At 39.0% G+C, this 11,795-nt stretch overlaps 1 long non-coding RNA gene across 2 annotated transcripts in view; it reads left to right on the top strand.

Moving 5' to 3' along the window:
• LOC140848547 (uncharacterized) overlaps nt 1-11,795 on the top strand; it is a 41,815-nt gene that overhangs the window by 27,911 nt on the left and 2,109 nt on the right. For both annotated transcript variants that reach the window (XR_012129630.1, XR_012129631.1), the window contains exon 2: nt 7,048-7,134. This is a non-coding gene — a long non-coding RNA (uncharacterized lncRNA). The remainder of the gene's footprint in view (nt 1-7,047; nt 7,135-11,795) is intronic.

Genomic DNA, 11,795 nt, shown 5'->3' with positions numbered 1-11,795 from the left:
GTGAAAGGCATGTTGTGTATGCTTTGTGTTCTGAAAATAACTTTGTAATTAAAAACGTAGTAAAATATACAATAAAAATGTGTTAAAGTAAAATTGTCCCTGGCTCTATCATTTTTGTTACCAGAAGTAGCACAACAATAACTACTACTAAAACAATTTCAGAAGGTCAAAAAGGCAGAGTTAGGGTAATGCCAATACTCAGACAGGTCTTAATTTTTTACAAATCAGCTCTTCTGCTCTAAGTTATGACTTTTAATTGGTGACATTCTTAAATTCATAAAAAGTATTTATTAAAATTCCATTTTTATACTTCAGAAAATATAAAATGCAATAGAAATTGGAGGAAATTTTTTAACGGGGACTCCAAAAAGCCTAACAAAGAGACGCTCATACTTTTTATTCTTTACATTTTTGTTCTGGCCTTCATAAAACACAGGAAGTGGCAATTCCATCGTGTGTTTGATTATAATGAAAGAGTAATATTTTTCAGTTTTTAGAAATGATTTAAAAACCTCTGAAATTAGTTACAAAATGATGTATTTCAGCAAATTTGCAGTGGAGTGGGTCTATTTATTTCACCAATATTTCACCTGCCATTGTGAACCGCCGGTACCTCGGGGATAATAAAGGCGCTTTAGTCATGCAGGCCTCAGCTGCAGATTCGGTTGCTTCGCTCGCTGGTTATGGGATGTGGGCACGTTGTTTGACTTCTTTGAATGTCACTATTTCTATCTGTCACATGGGAAAAAAAATAGAACATTAGGGTGATTATGAGAAGGAGTTATTTTAGGTACAGTACCTGGCCTTTGATATATGCAGAGTTGTTTTTTTTTTTAATTGTCAAAATATCATCTACTCATTGAATTTTCTTGGAGTAGATAAAATGTAGTCAATAAATTATTTTCTAGTTTCTAATACAGACCTGCCAAGGGCTAAGAGTTCTTCTTAGGCCCTTCTTGTGGTGGAGGATAATTGGGACTGGGTGGTCTGGCAATATTCAGAGGCTGGGGAGGAGGACTGGCCACAGTCAAGAGAATCAAAACTACTTTACAATTTTGCAAAGATTTTCTTGACCCTTAGTATGAAGAAGACTTGGACATAGGGGATTTCACTCCATTTGCCTTGATGTTTGCAAAATAGGTCTAGTTATAGGATCATATTATAAATGACACTCTCAGCACAGGGCCATTCTTCTTGGTCTCCTAATTTGTACTGGGGCCAGGTGGTATCGCAAAAGAAAATCATCTGTTTTAAGGGTAATGGGGTCAAAGACAGATCAACTCTTAAGGATGCAGCCTAATGGGGAGTGATGTAGGTGGGTGGCAGACAACTGGTCACGCATCTATAAGAGAAATACAGAGATTAGGGATTTGCAGTGTTTGGAAATCCTAATCCAAGGCCTAATCAGAGGAGATTCCCTGATCCTCTGGGAAAAAGGAGGCTCCAGTGCTTCAGGGGCTGCTAATGCCAGTGTGTTAGGGAATTCTCCCAGAAGAGCCATCAGGTCCCTTTAAGGGTTTCATGTGGACCCACTGGGGCTGAGAAGGTCTGCTGGACTTCTTCCTTAAAGATAATGATTGCAGGCTGATACCTGGGGATGGTAGGTTGAAGGGAAATCACCCATGGTCCAGGGGCAGCATCTCAAAAGGATCTGGGGCTGAGGGACAAAGATAACCCTAGGGATGACATCTCTGGCAAGTGCCTCTATAGGAGAAACAATTTTATCTTGAAGATGCTCCATTAAAAGTGCTGCTTTAATGTCCTGCACATCTGGAAGCAATAGGTGGTATGATTTTGATTGACTGTAAAGTTTTCTTTTGACTTAAAAGGACTTTTTATGATGGCCTACCTTGGCATTGCCCATCTAATGTCATAACATAGAAAGTAAGAGAAAAGGATGAGGGGGTCCAAGGTAGGTAAGGGGTGAGGTCTGGCTCCCTGGTCTAGGCAACCAATGGAAAAATTAGTGGCAGATAAGGTAGGGGTGCAGTTGGGGTTGGTAGAGAAATGGAAGTAGTAAGTCTTGTCCATGTGTAGCTTGGAGAAGAGATATGGGAAGCAACCCTGAGATGCGAGTTTGATTGCAGAAGTGGGTAAGAAGTCAAGAAGGGACTTAAGAAAAAGACTAAGAGCATTTTCCAAATGGCTAGGAGGATGTTGACTACCAGGGAAGAAGAAGAAACCCAATGACAGAAACTACTACCTAGGAAGAAATCACCAGGGCAAATCCAGTGTTGGCACCAGACATGGAGGAAAAAGGCAAGAGGTTGAGATTTGTCTGAAAAGTTCATTGTTAGGGATCATTTCAATGACAATAGATGGCCATAGGTTGTGTGGTCTGGGAAGGGTGAAGACCTTGGGAAGATCAGTGAATTGTTTACTTTTGATAAACGAACAAAAGCAGCAATCATATTATGAGGCTCTGTAATAGACACAGGGGCACAGAGGGTGTGATAACAAGGAAAGATAATGAAAGCAATGAGGGGAAACATGCACAAAGGCAGGAATGCAGCGCAGGGTATTTGATCGATTGCTCAACCCAAACAGTGGGGAGTGGCATACGCACATCTGAAGATATTGTAGAGGGCTTTGGATTTCCTCAGTTCTTGTCTCCTTTAAGGAAGTAATTCAGTCAAGAGATGCAAAGATTAATAATAAAAAGGGGAGCAGAGCTGCTTCTGCCTAGGTCACCCATATTGGAATTCAGAGACCAGGTAGGAAAAGTGCAAGGGAAGCATCCGAGTCATGGCACCAAAAAGATGTTACTGGGAGGGGTTTTTCTCACTCCTCCTCCAGTGCACCTGGACAAGGAATTGGAAGCAAGATGAGAAGGCTAGAAGACAGTTTTATTTAGCAAGGAGAAAGTATTCTCTTGAGGAGAGAGTGGGCTGTCTAAGAGGTCAGGACCAGCCCTGCCCTGCTTATCTGAATACTTGTTGGTTTTATAGAAAAGTGTGAGGGGTAGGTTCACAGGTGCAGATCATATAACTGCTCTGGCTCTGTGCATGTTCATATTCATAATGCAGAGAGAAAAACCCATAGGGAAAAATTCAAATGATCATGTGAGTGGACCAAGGTCATTCTTGGACACAGTGACCTTTGTGCAGGTGTCGGCCTTGGGGACTTCCCAGCTCTATCTTCTTGTTTTAGGCAAAGAGTGGGTACAAATCCACCCAGAAAGGTTACAGGCTTCCACCTCCCTTCCCTTTGCCACTCATATCTTACTCACTGCCTACTCTAACACAGGCGGTGGGGAGACATGAAACTGAGAAGAAGTGCTAGACTGAGTCGAGGAGGAGGTGCCAGAGGGCACCACAAGGGGAGGAAATGGATCCATGCATACTTGGAGACCACAGCCTATAGGGACAGTGTGCCATGGGTATGTGGATTGTTTTGCTTCACACTGTACCTAGATTCACAGACACTGTCTTGAGGTTGGCTGGTGGCCTAGAGCCAATCTAACCCATCATGACCAACTTATCCTCACACAGGATACTTGCAGGTGGTAACTGCCCTAGTGGCTTTGAAATGGTCAACCTGGGTCCACCAAGGAAGCATCAAAACAACCAAGGATCCAAATGAAAAAGACAAGTAGTGCCTTAAAGTAGCACAGAATTCCTCCTTCCGTAGACCATTAGTCAGCACCATGTTAAGAATCCCTTTGTGGTCACCAATATTGGGCAATCCAGTCCTGGGAGAGCTCCTTATACACTAGGTGAGACCTCAACCTGCAGAAGTGTTCCTGACTCTGATGGAGAGAGAATTCATGAGCAGGTTGAGTAGGTACAAACAAAGTGTAGTTTAAAAAAAACAAAATTCAGGGAGGGAGGGTAGGTGTGTTCCAGAGATGAGCAGCTGTAAGGGTATTATTTTAAAGTAAAAAGAATTTCTTCCAAAGTGATTTTGAAAAGCTTCCTCTAATACACTAGTTTTCTAGAGAACTGAATCCAATGGATTAATCATATTCTTGTAAATGTAGCATATAGTAATGAGGAATTTCAAACCTGACTTAGGAAGCTTCTGTATCCTTAGAAGAAATATGCTTTCCCTCTCTGTCTGAGTTCAACTGTTTCACATTTTTATTACCTTTTTATTGTCAAGACCAAAAGTACATTTTAACCATTAAAAAAGTATAAAACATCAAATAAAAAAATGTGGTAAAACTACCCTGAATATTGTTGAAGTTTATAGCCTGAGTCACTCAGAGAAGAATAATAAAGATAGGTTTTATAATGTTAAAAAAAGTGGTTTTACCAATCCAAAATATTTGGGAAATGATCCAGATTATGAAATATTCACGTATTATAGCAATATACTTAAAGCATGAAACTTAATTTTTGAAAATGACTGCACATAAAAATACATGTAAACTGAATTATTAGTGTTCTTCTTGCTGACAGGTACATTTATTGGGTTCACAATACATGCAGACCTTCACTAGGGGAGAAACTTTTTCATGACTTTCTATATAAATGATTCTTCTAAGGTGGCAGCTCATTGGAGGCAGCATCCCTAATTAAGGAGATGGTATTCTCTTTTGCAGACATGCAATACAGTAATTTTTCATCCCTGCTTAGGGGAGAGGGAGGGTCCTAGACATACCACTTTTCATAGTTCTTAAGTCTTTGACTCATGAGTAAATTAGTGTGTTACATCTCCACCCTTCTCATTCTTCTGGTAAAGATGATGATGGTAATAATGATCATTAATAATAATGACAAGGGAGAGAAAAAGAAAGGAGGCAAGAAGGGAAGAGAAGGAGGAGGAAGAGGAAGGGAAAGAAAGAAGAGAAGGAGAAAGAGAGAGCCAAGGGTCAGCCTACCCACTCATTTCCAAGGGTCACCTTGAGGATAAATCTCAAATTTTATGCTGCATGAGAATTGCCTGAGGCCTGTATTTGAAAATGCAAATTTCTCAGTTCCACCCCCCTGATAGTCCGATTCAGCCTGTCTGAAGTACAGCCTAGGAATCCATACTTAAAATATGCATCCCAGGTCTGTGTAGTCCCTTGAGAAATGTTGCTGTGTATATCTTAGGAAGTGGGAGAGCTGTGTCTTGGGTCTGCTGCTGGAAGCAGCCATCAACAGCTCTCTGTGGCTCCAGCTGTGCTGAGAGCTGCTGCTCACCTCATGGCCAAGGACTGCCTGGCCATCCTGCACTCTCTCTGCACGGCCCTTGTGCACGGGAGAGTGTGGTGTCGTCCCCGAATTCCCTTGCTGCTCACTCCTGTGTCTCTATTCCCTGGTCACACAGTTTGAATGTAGGAGGGAGTCTGAGACTTCAGTGAAGGGCTGGATTTCACTAAGGGAAAGGTAATACCCAGGATGTAAAAAAGAAGCTCTGTGGTTTTTAAGATGCCTAACAGCTCTTTTCCAGGAGAAAAGAAAAACATCAAAATTAACCTACTCTCAAGTGTGCCCTGTTGACAGACTGTGGTTCCTAGTGCCTGTCCTTCAGACTTCCCCCGAATGTCCCTGGACTCTTCTGTAGGGAACATCCACATCTTTCCCACAGAGATTTTGTTGCCTGGTAATTCATCCTCTCCTTTATCTAGCACTCCACAGACACAGTGTCCCCAGAAGAACATTCTTCAATTCTGAAATTAAAGTACAGTAGGTTAGCCTCATTGGGAGGGTAGGGGTGGGGAGGAATAGTGACTGCCTACAGCAGAGCAGTGCAGTGTCAGCTTTGACACTTCTGGTCTTGGCACCTTAAAAATGTCCCAAAGCAGTTATAGGTGCAGAATGATGAATTTGTCTAGTTATTTGGAGCATGCGTATGCATCACAGACACCACACAGGCTCATGCACACATACAGCTCACAAAGATAAAAATATTGATTCATATAGACATTACAGTCCAGACTCTATATCCATAGTAAGAAATAATAAAGTCCCTGTACGCAATATGATCTGCACAGGATGACCATCCACAGTGAAAACAGAATGTGAGATATTGCCGATAGGGTAATGCTGGTCTCTTTAATTAGCCTTTATCAGGGGCCTATTCACATTAGAAATCTATATGAAATGGTGCTTATTACCAAGCCAAATACACACAGAGGCTAACATACAGATCCAGTGGAAACTTTACAATTACGTATCAGGGCACTTTTCTAGGTTTGCTGTGAGTGTGAGGAACGCAGTATGAAGATTTGTGATCTTCCTGTAGAAAGTAGACCCTCGTGGGTTGAAGTTTGGTTGCAGGTGTCTAGCTGATGCGTCCAGTTCTAGGTGCAACCACTTTACATTTTTTTTAGTGTTTTAAAATTTATTCTTTTTAATTATCTTTAAATCAACATACAGTAAAACTGGCCTTTATTTTTGATGTAGAGCTCTATGAATTTTAACATGGGTAGACTTGTATAACCATCAGCACAATCAGGATACAAAGAAGCTCTATCACCTAAAAACTGACATTATACTTCACTTTCTCACGGCACCCTCCTCCAAACCACCAGTGACCTGTTCTGTATCATTTTGAGAATGTTATATAAATGGAATAATACAGTATGATTATTTCACTCAGCATAATGCCTTTGAGACTCATCCAAATTTTTGCAGGTGTCAATGATTTGATTTTTTATTGCTGAATAGTATTCCATTGTATGTACATAATCACTTTCTCCATTCATCCACGAAGGATATTTGGGTCATTCCACATTTTAAGCTATTACGGAGTGGCCATAAACATTCATGGACAGGTTTTTATTTGAATACAAATTTTCAATTCTTTTAGGTAAATACAGAAGAATGGGATTGCTGGTCATATGGGAAATGTATGTTTAAATTTATAAGAAACTGTCAAATTGCTTTCAGAATGGCTGTACTATTTTGCATTCCCACCAGCAATTTTTGAGAGTTTCATACTCCCCTTGTCAGTTCTAGGTACTGTTAGTATTCTTTATTTTAGCCACTCTAAAGGTATATAGTGTTATCTCATCATCAATTTAATTTGCATTTGCCTGGAGGCTGTAAGTATGGTTCATTTCTTCTATAATATTTTTGAATATATCTTCCATTGCAAATTTTGCATTGTCCATTTCAGGGATACCACTCAAGAATGAGTGAGGTGCTGGGCATAGAGGGATGATGAAGATACAGTTCCTGCCCTCAGGAAACTCACAGTATAGTGGTAGGTACAAATGCTGATCATGATGACCTAGAGATATGTACAGAATATACATTAAAAATAAACTTATTTTTTATACAACTATACAATTATTCTATATAAATATAGTTATTTTAGATGACTGTACAATCCTAAGATTTTTCCTGTAGAGTTGGAAAATATTGATTCCTATCTTTGCTGTCTGTTACACACATATCTGCAATTATTATTTACAGATTGATTACAGTTGATAATGAGAGATAGAAGGAGTTGGGGGTGGGAAGGAGAGTAAACTAGCACTTGGAAACTATATTTTCATCAAATTAAAAAATTATTTGCATATAATTTTAGGTAAAATTCTATTGAGTATAAAACCTCAACCATTAAAACTGGCTTAGTCTTAAGCCCAAAGGAAATAGATTCATTTCAAAAGATATCAAGCCATGTCCGCTATGTGACATAACACCAGTTTCTGAGAGCTGTTCTATTGAGTATAAAGAAAATAGCCAAAACATTTATTGCTGCCTGCCTCTAAAAGAATAACTTGATTTATGAACACTGTATTAGAATCACCATGTACATATGTTACATACACATACATGTGCTGGATATGTATATCTCACCTAAGGGCTCACTTTTCCAAGTTGTCCCAGAGGTGGCTTCTGGGATGCCTCATCTCTCTCTGCGGCTCCTTCCCCTCATACCTGCTTTTCCTGTTGGCCGGTCAGTCCTGCCACCAACCATGCTGATCACTGCCAGCTCTGCCCCTGGACAGGGGTGGCCCCACTAATATTACTCTCAAGTTTCTGCCCTGGACTCATACTGGTGCTCCTTTTTGTCCAGTCCCTGCTGTGCCTTCCTCCAGAAAGCTTGGAGGAAATGGTGGAATCATTTAGGAAATAATAGCAAAGGAGAGGGGAGGAAAGGGGAAATGTCATGCGATAGAAATAAAAAAACATGTCACTACCTGTTGTTATCATAATCCTTCCCCTTATCTTTTTTCTCAGCTTCTAAATCCTGCCCCTTATCATTCCTCTTTCCGCATGAGAACGCCTAACCTGAATCATTCCCCCGGCTCTCTTCAGAGCCCCAAAGCTGACCCCCTATCACAATGTGGTATTGGCCAGTGGAGCGGGCAGTGGTGGGTGGTGTTGACTTGGAGTGGTGGTAGGATGTGGAAATTGATGGAGACAAGAAAGGAAAAAAAAAATAGAAGGAAAATTTAGTTCTTTCATAATCTTCTGGTATTCCTTTTAATACATATATATATATATATATATATATATATATTTTGGTATCTTTAATATACAGTTACATGAACAACACTGTGGTTACTAGACTCCCCCTATTATCAAGTCCCCACCACATACCCCATTACAGTCACTGTCCGTCAGTGTTGTAAGATGCTATAGAATCACTACTTGTCTTCTCTGTGCTGTACTGCCTTCCCCGTGCCTCCCAACCCACGTTATGTGTGCTAATCGTAATGCCCCTTATTTCCCTTCTCCCTCCCCAGTTCCTTTCCCTTTGGCAACTGTTAGTCCATTCTTGGGTTCTGTGAGTCTGCTGCTGTTTTGTTCCTTCAGTTTTTTCTTTGTTCTTATACTCCACAGATGAGTGAAATCATCTGATAGTTGTCTTTCGTCACTTGGCTTATTTCACCGAGCATAATACCCTCTAGCTCCATCCATGTTGTTGCAAATGGTGGGATTTGTTTCCCTCTTATGGCTAAATAATTTTACCTCATTCCCTTGAGACCCAATCTCTATTCTTCTTTAGGCCTACAGAGATGACCAGTCTTATGCTCAAGGCTTGTAAACCAGCTATCTTATTCAAGTTCTAAATTATATGTTACTCATTTATTGTTATCTCCTGAACACCTCACAGAGTGCCTGACACATGAGTCCTTGTTGAATAAATGCATGAACAAATGAATGAACCAAGATTTGAAGTACCTAAGTTCTTACTCTACCTGCCTATTTAGAGGGTCTGACCACACTATGGGACTGCTTTTGGGGTGGGTTTTCTATGAAATCCTTAGTTGGAGTTATGATCCCATTTGTCCAGAGAAATCCTGTTGTCCTTGGAAGCTAAGTTTTGAAAAGAGCAAATCTATCAAGACACGTAAGACCAACGTCTTTGGATCTCACATTACAAGAACTGATATAGTGCCAATGATGATGGTGACTGTCATGAAGCTTCTGCTGATCGGTTCTCTTCCAACACAAAATTGTTCATCAGGCAGACTTAATTTTGGTGGGAGTTTCTCCCCCTTCTATTTCCGTTCCACATTGCTCTTTGACAAATTTGGCAAGATTTCATGCCAAGGAATCTTCTTATCTTCTCCTCCTCCTATCAGCATTTTAACAATATCCATCCTGTTATGTCAGAGCTCTTTGTATCTTCAGCTTTCATTAAAACCACAGTCTAGGAAAAAATGCTTTGTTAATGTGTTCCAGAAACTGTTCTGCCTAAGGTCACCAATAATCTTTTATAATACAAGAATCATTTTTATGTTATTTATCAAAACCCTCTTTTTTTTTAAAACTAAGGTATAACTTGCCTACAGTGAAGTACATAGACTGTAAGTAAATAGTTGAATGAAATTTGCACATGCAAGGGTAACCTATATCCCATCCAGGCACAGAACATGTCTATCACTCCAGAAAGTTCTGTGTGTCCCTCTCAATCTCCCTTGCAGAAGCAACTACAGTTTTGTTTTTAGATCATCACATTGTTTTCTATTACTCATTTTAGAACTTAACATAAATGGAATCATATGCTACATATATTTTTTGTGCCTAGCTTCTTTTACTCAGTATGCTATGTATGAGATTTAATATTCATTGAATACTCAGTAGTCTATCCATTTTTTTGCCAAGTAATATTCCATAATATGAATATTCACTTTTTTTAATGAGTTCTGTTGACAGACACCTGGACATACAGTTTTTGGCAGTTATGAAGAAAGCTGGTACAAAAATTTATTTAGGTTTTCTGTGGACATATGTTTTTATTTTTCTTGATAAACAACCTGGAGTAGAATACTAGATCATTGGATGTATGTTTTACTGTTCAAACACTGGCAAACAGTTTTACAAAGCAATTTTAACATTTCCCTTTTTATACTATTAATTCTTATTTAGACAAAAATAAATTTAAATAATTTATTATATTACTATTGCTTATTGATTTATTTTTTTTCTTCAACTTGATATTCTAGTTGGTAATTTTTTATTCACATACATCCATGATGCTATTCATCCAGGCTATTATGTTTTTACATTATACATTTAACTTACAGTTTCATATTTGTAACTGTTGATTCTCCCTTCCTAGATAAAGACAATATCCCCTCTTCCCGCTTTGTTCCTAAAATAAGTGAAAAGTATGTGTTTACTCTTTGTGACTGAATGTCCTGCTACTTAGTCCCTCTTCTGAACCAGTCTGTCTGGAAGGAGTGGTAAGAGAAACTGCAGGAGCTTCACCTTTGGTATTTTTTAACACAAGAGGTGGGCTGATGAGAGATCCCCTGTTTAATGGAGAGCCTCTGCAGGTGTTTTTCTGCGCTAACTGCCTACTCTTACCAGCCACCCGACCGCTGCTCTGCAACTCGCCTCTCACGCTTCTGCCTTCTGAAAACACATTCTTGTTGCAGCTTCCTGGCCTACAGGACTTCAGTGCATTTAAGGGCAAATTAGGTTGACTGATAACCACTGCAGTTCTGCAACTACTCCCATGTTAATTGCTCCCCAGCCTCTTTCTGTTCTCCTCTGCAATGTCCAGGACGAATCTCCCTTGACGTTGCCATTCTGTAGTAGAGCCTGTGGCTTCCTCAGTGTTTCTGGTCCTCTAAGATTTATCCTTTTTTAAAAAATGTGTGACTATGTAGTCACTTGGGAAATATTTTCTGTTATTTCAAGAATTTTGTATAGGAAAGAAGACTGTGCTGAGTTCTTTCTTTTATCCTGAAACGAAAAGACCACTTCTGAACTCTCTAAATTTGAAAAACGTTGTTGTCCAAGTTGGAAACTTGGAATCATTCAAAAAGAGAAGCACCAAAGATCTTTGTATTTTGGGGCAAAAATTTGAGTGAACAATAATTTTGTTTCATGAGCACTTTTAAGATATGAATGTAATTGATCAAAGTATAATATAGCTTAGAGAAATCAGGATATTATAATAAATGTTCAGCATATAAGAATTGTTTTATAAGTATTACTGTATATATAAATATTATATTATACCATATTAATGAACATCATTTATTTCTGAGGGATAATGCATAAAGACATTTTATAAAATAAAACTCTAAATTTAAAGATTTTTGATATTAATGGTGATGGGAATTGAAGTCCTTACTTCCATAAGGAATAAATGGGACAAAATTTGAAAGGTTTGGCCACTCACATTTCTAAAAGTTCTTATTTCATCTAAACTGATTGGTGCCCACTCTACCTTCCATTTACTTTTTCTAGTGTTTTCTTTTATGGCTTTTATTCAACATGCTCCTATTATTTGACTTTTTAATTCTGTGCTTTCTGATAGTTCAGCTAGCCATTTTGATAGTACCTTTATCCAACTTTCTTTTTATGTAGATCCTATTTATACTATTTATCACAGTCAGTCAGTAGTCACTGAGTACTCACTGTTTAGAACCACACAGCCTAACAGTAATAATGATG

Source organism: Manis javanica, chromosome 3, assembly GCF_040802235.1.
Source record: "Manis javanica isolate MJ-LG chromosome 3, MJ_LKY, whole genome shotgun sequence".
Taxonomy (NCBI): Eukaryota; Metazoa; Chordata; class Mammalia; order Pholidota; family Manidae; genus Manis; species Manis javanica.
This window is presented reverse-complemented; position numbering and strand designations above follow the sequence as displayed.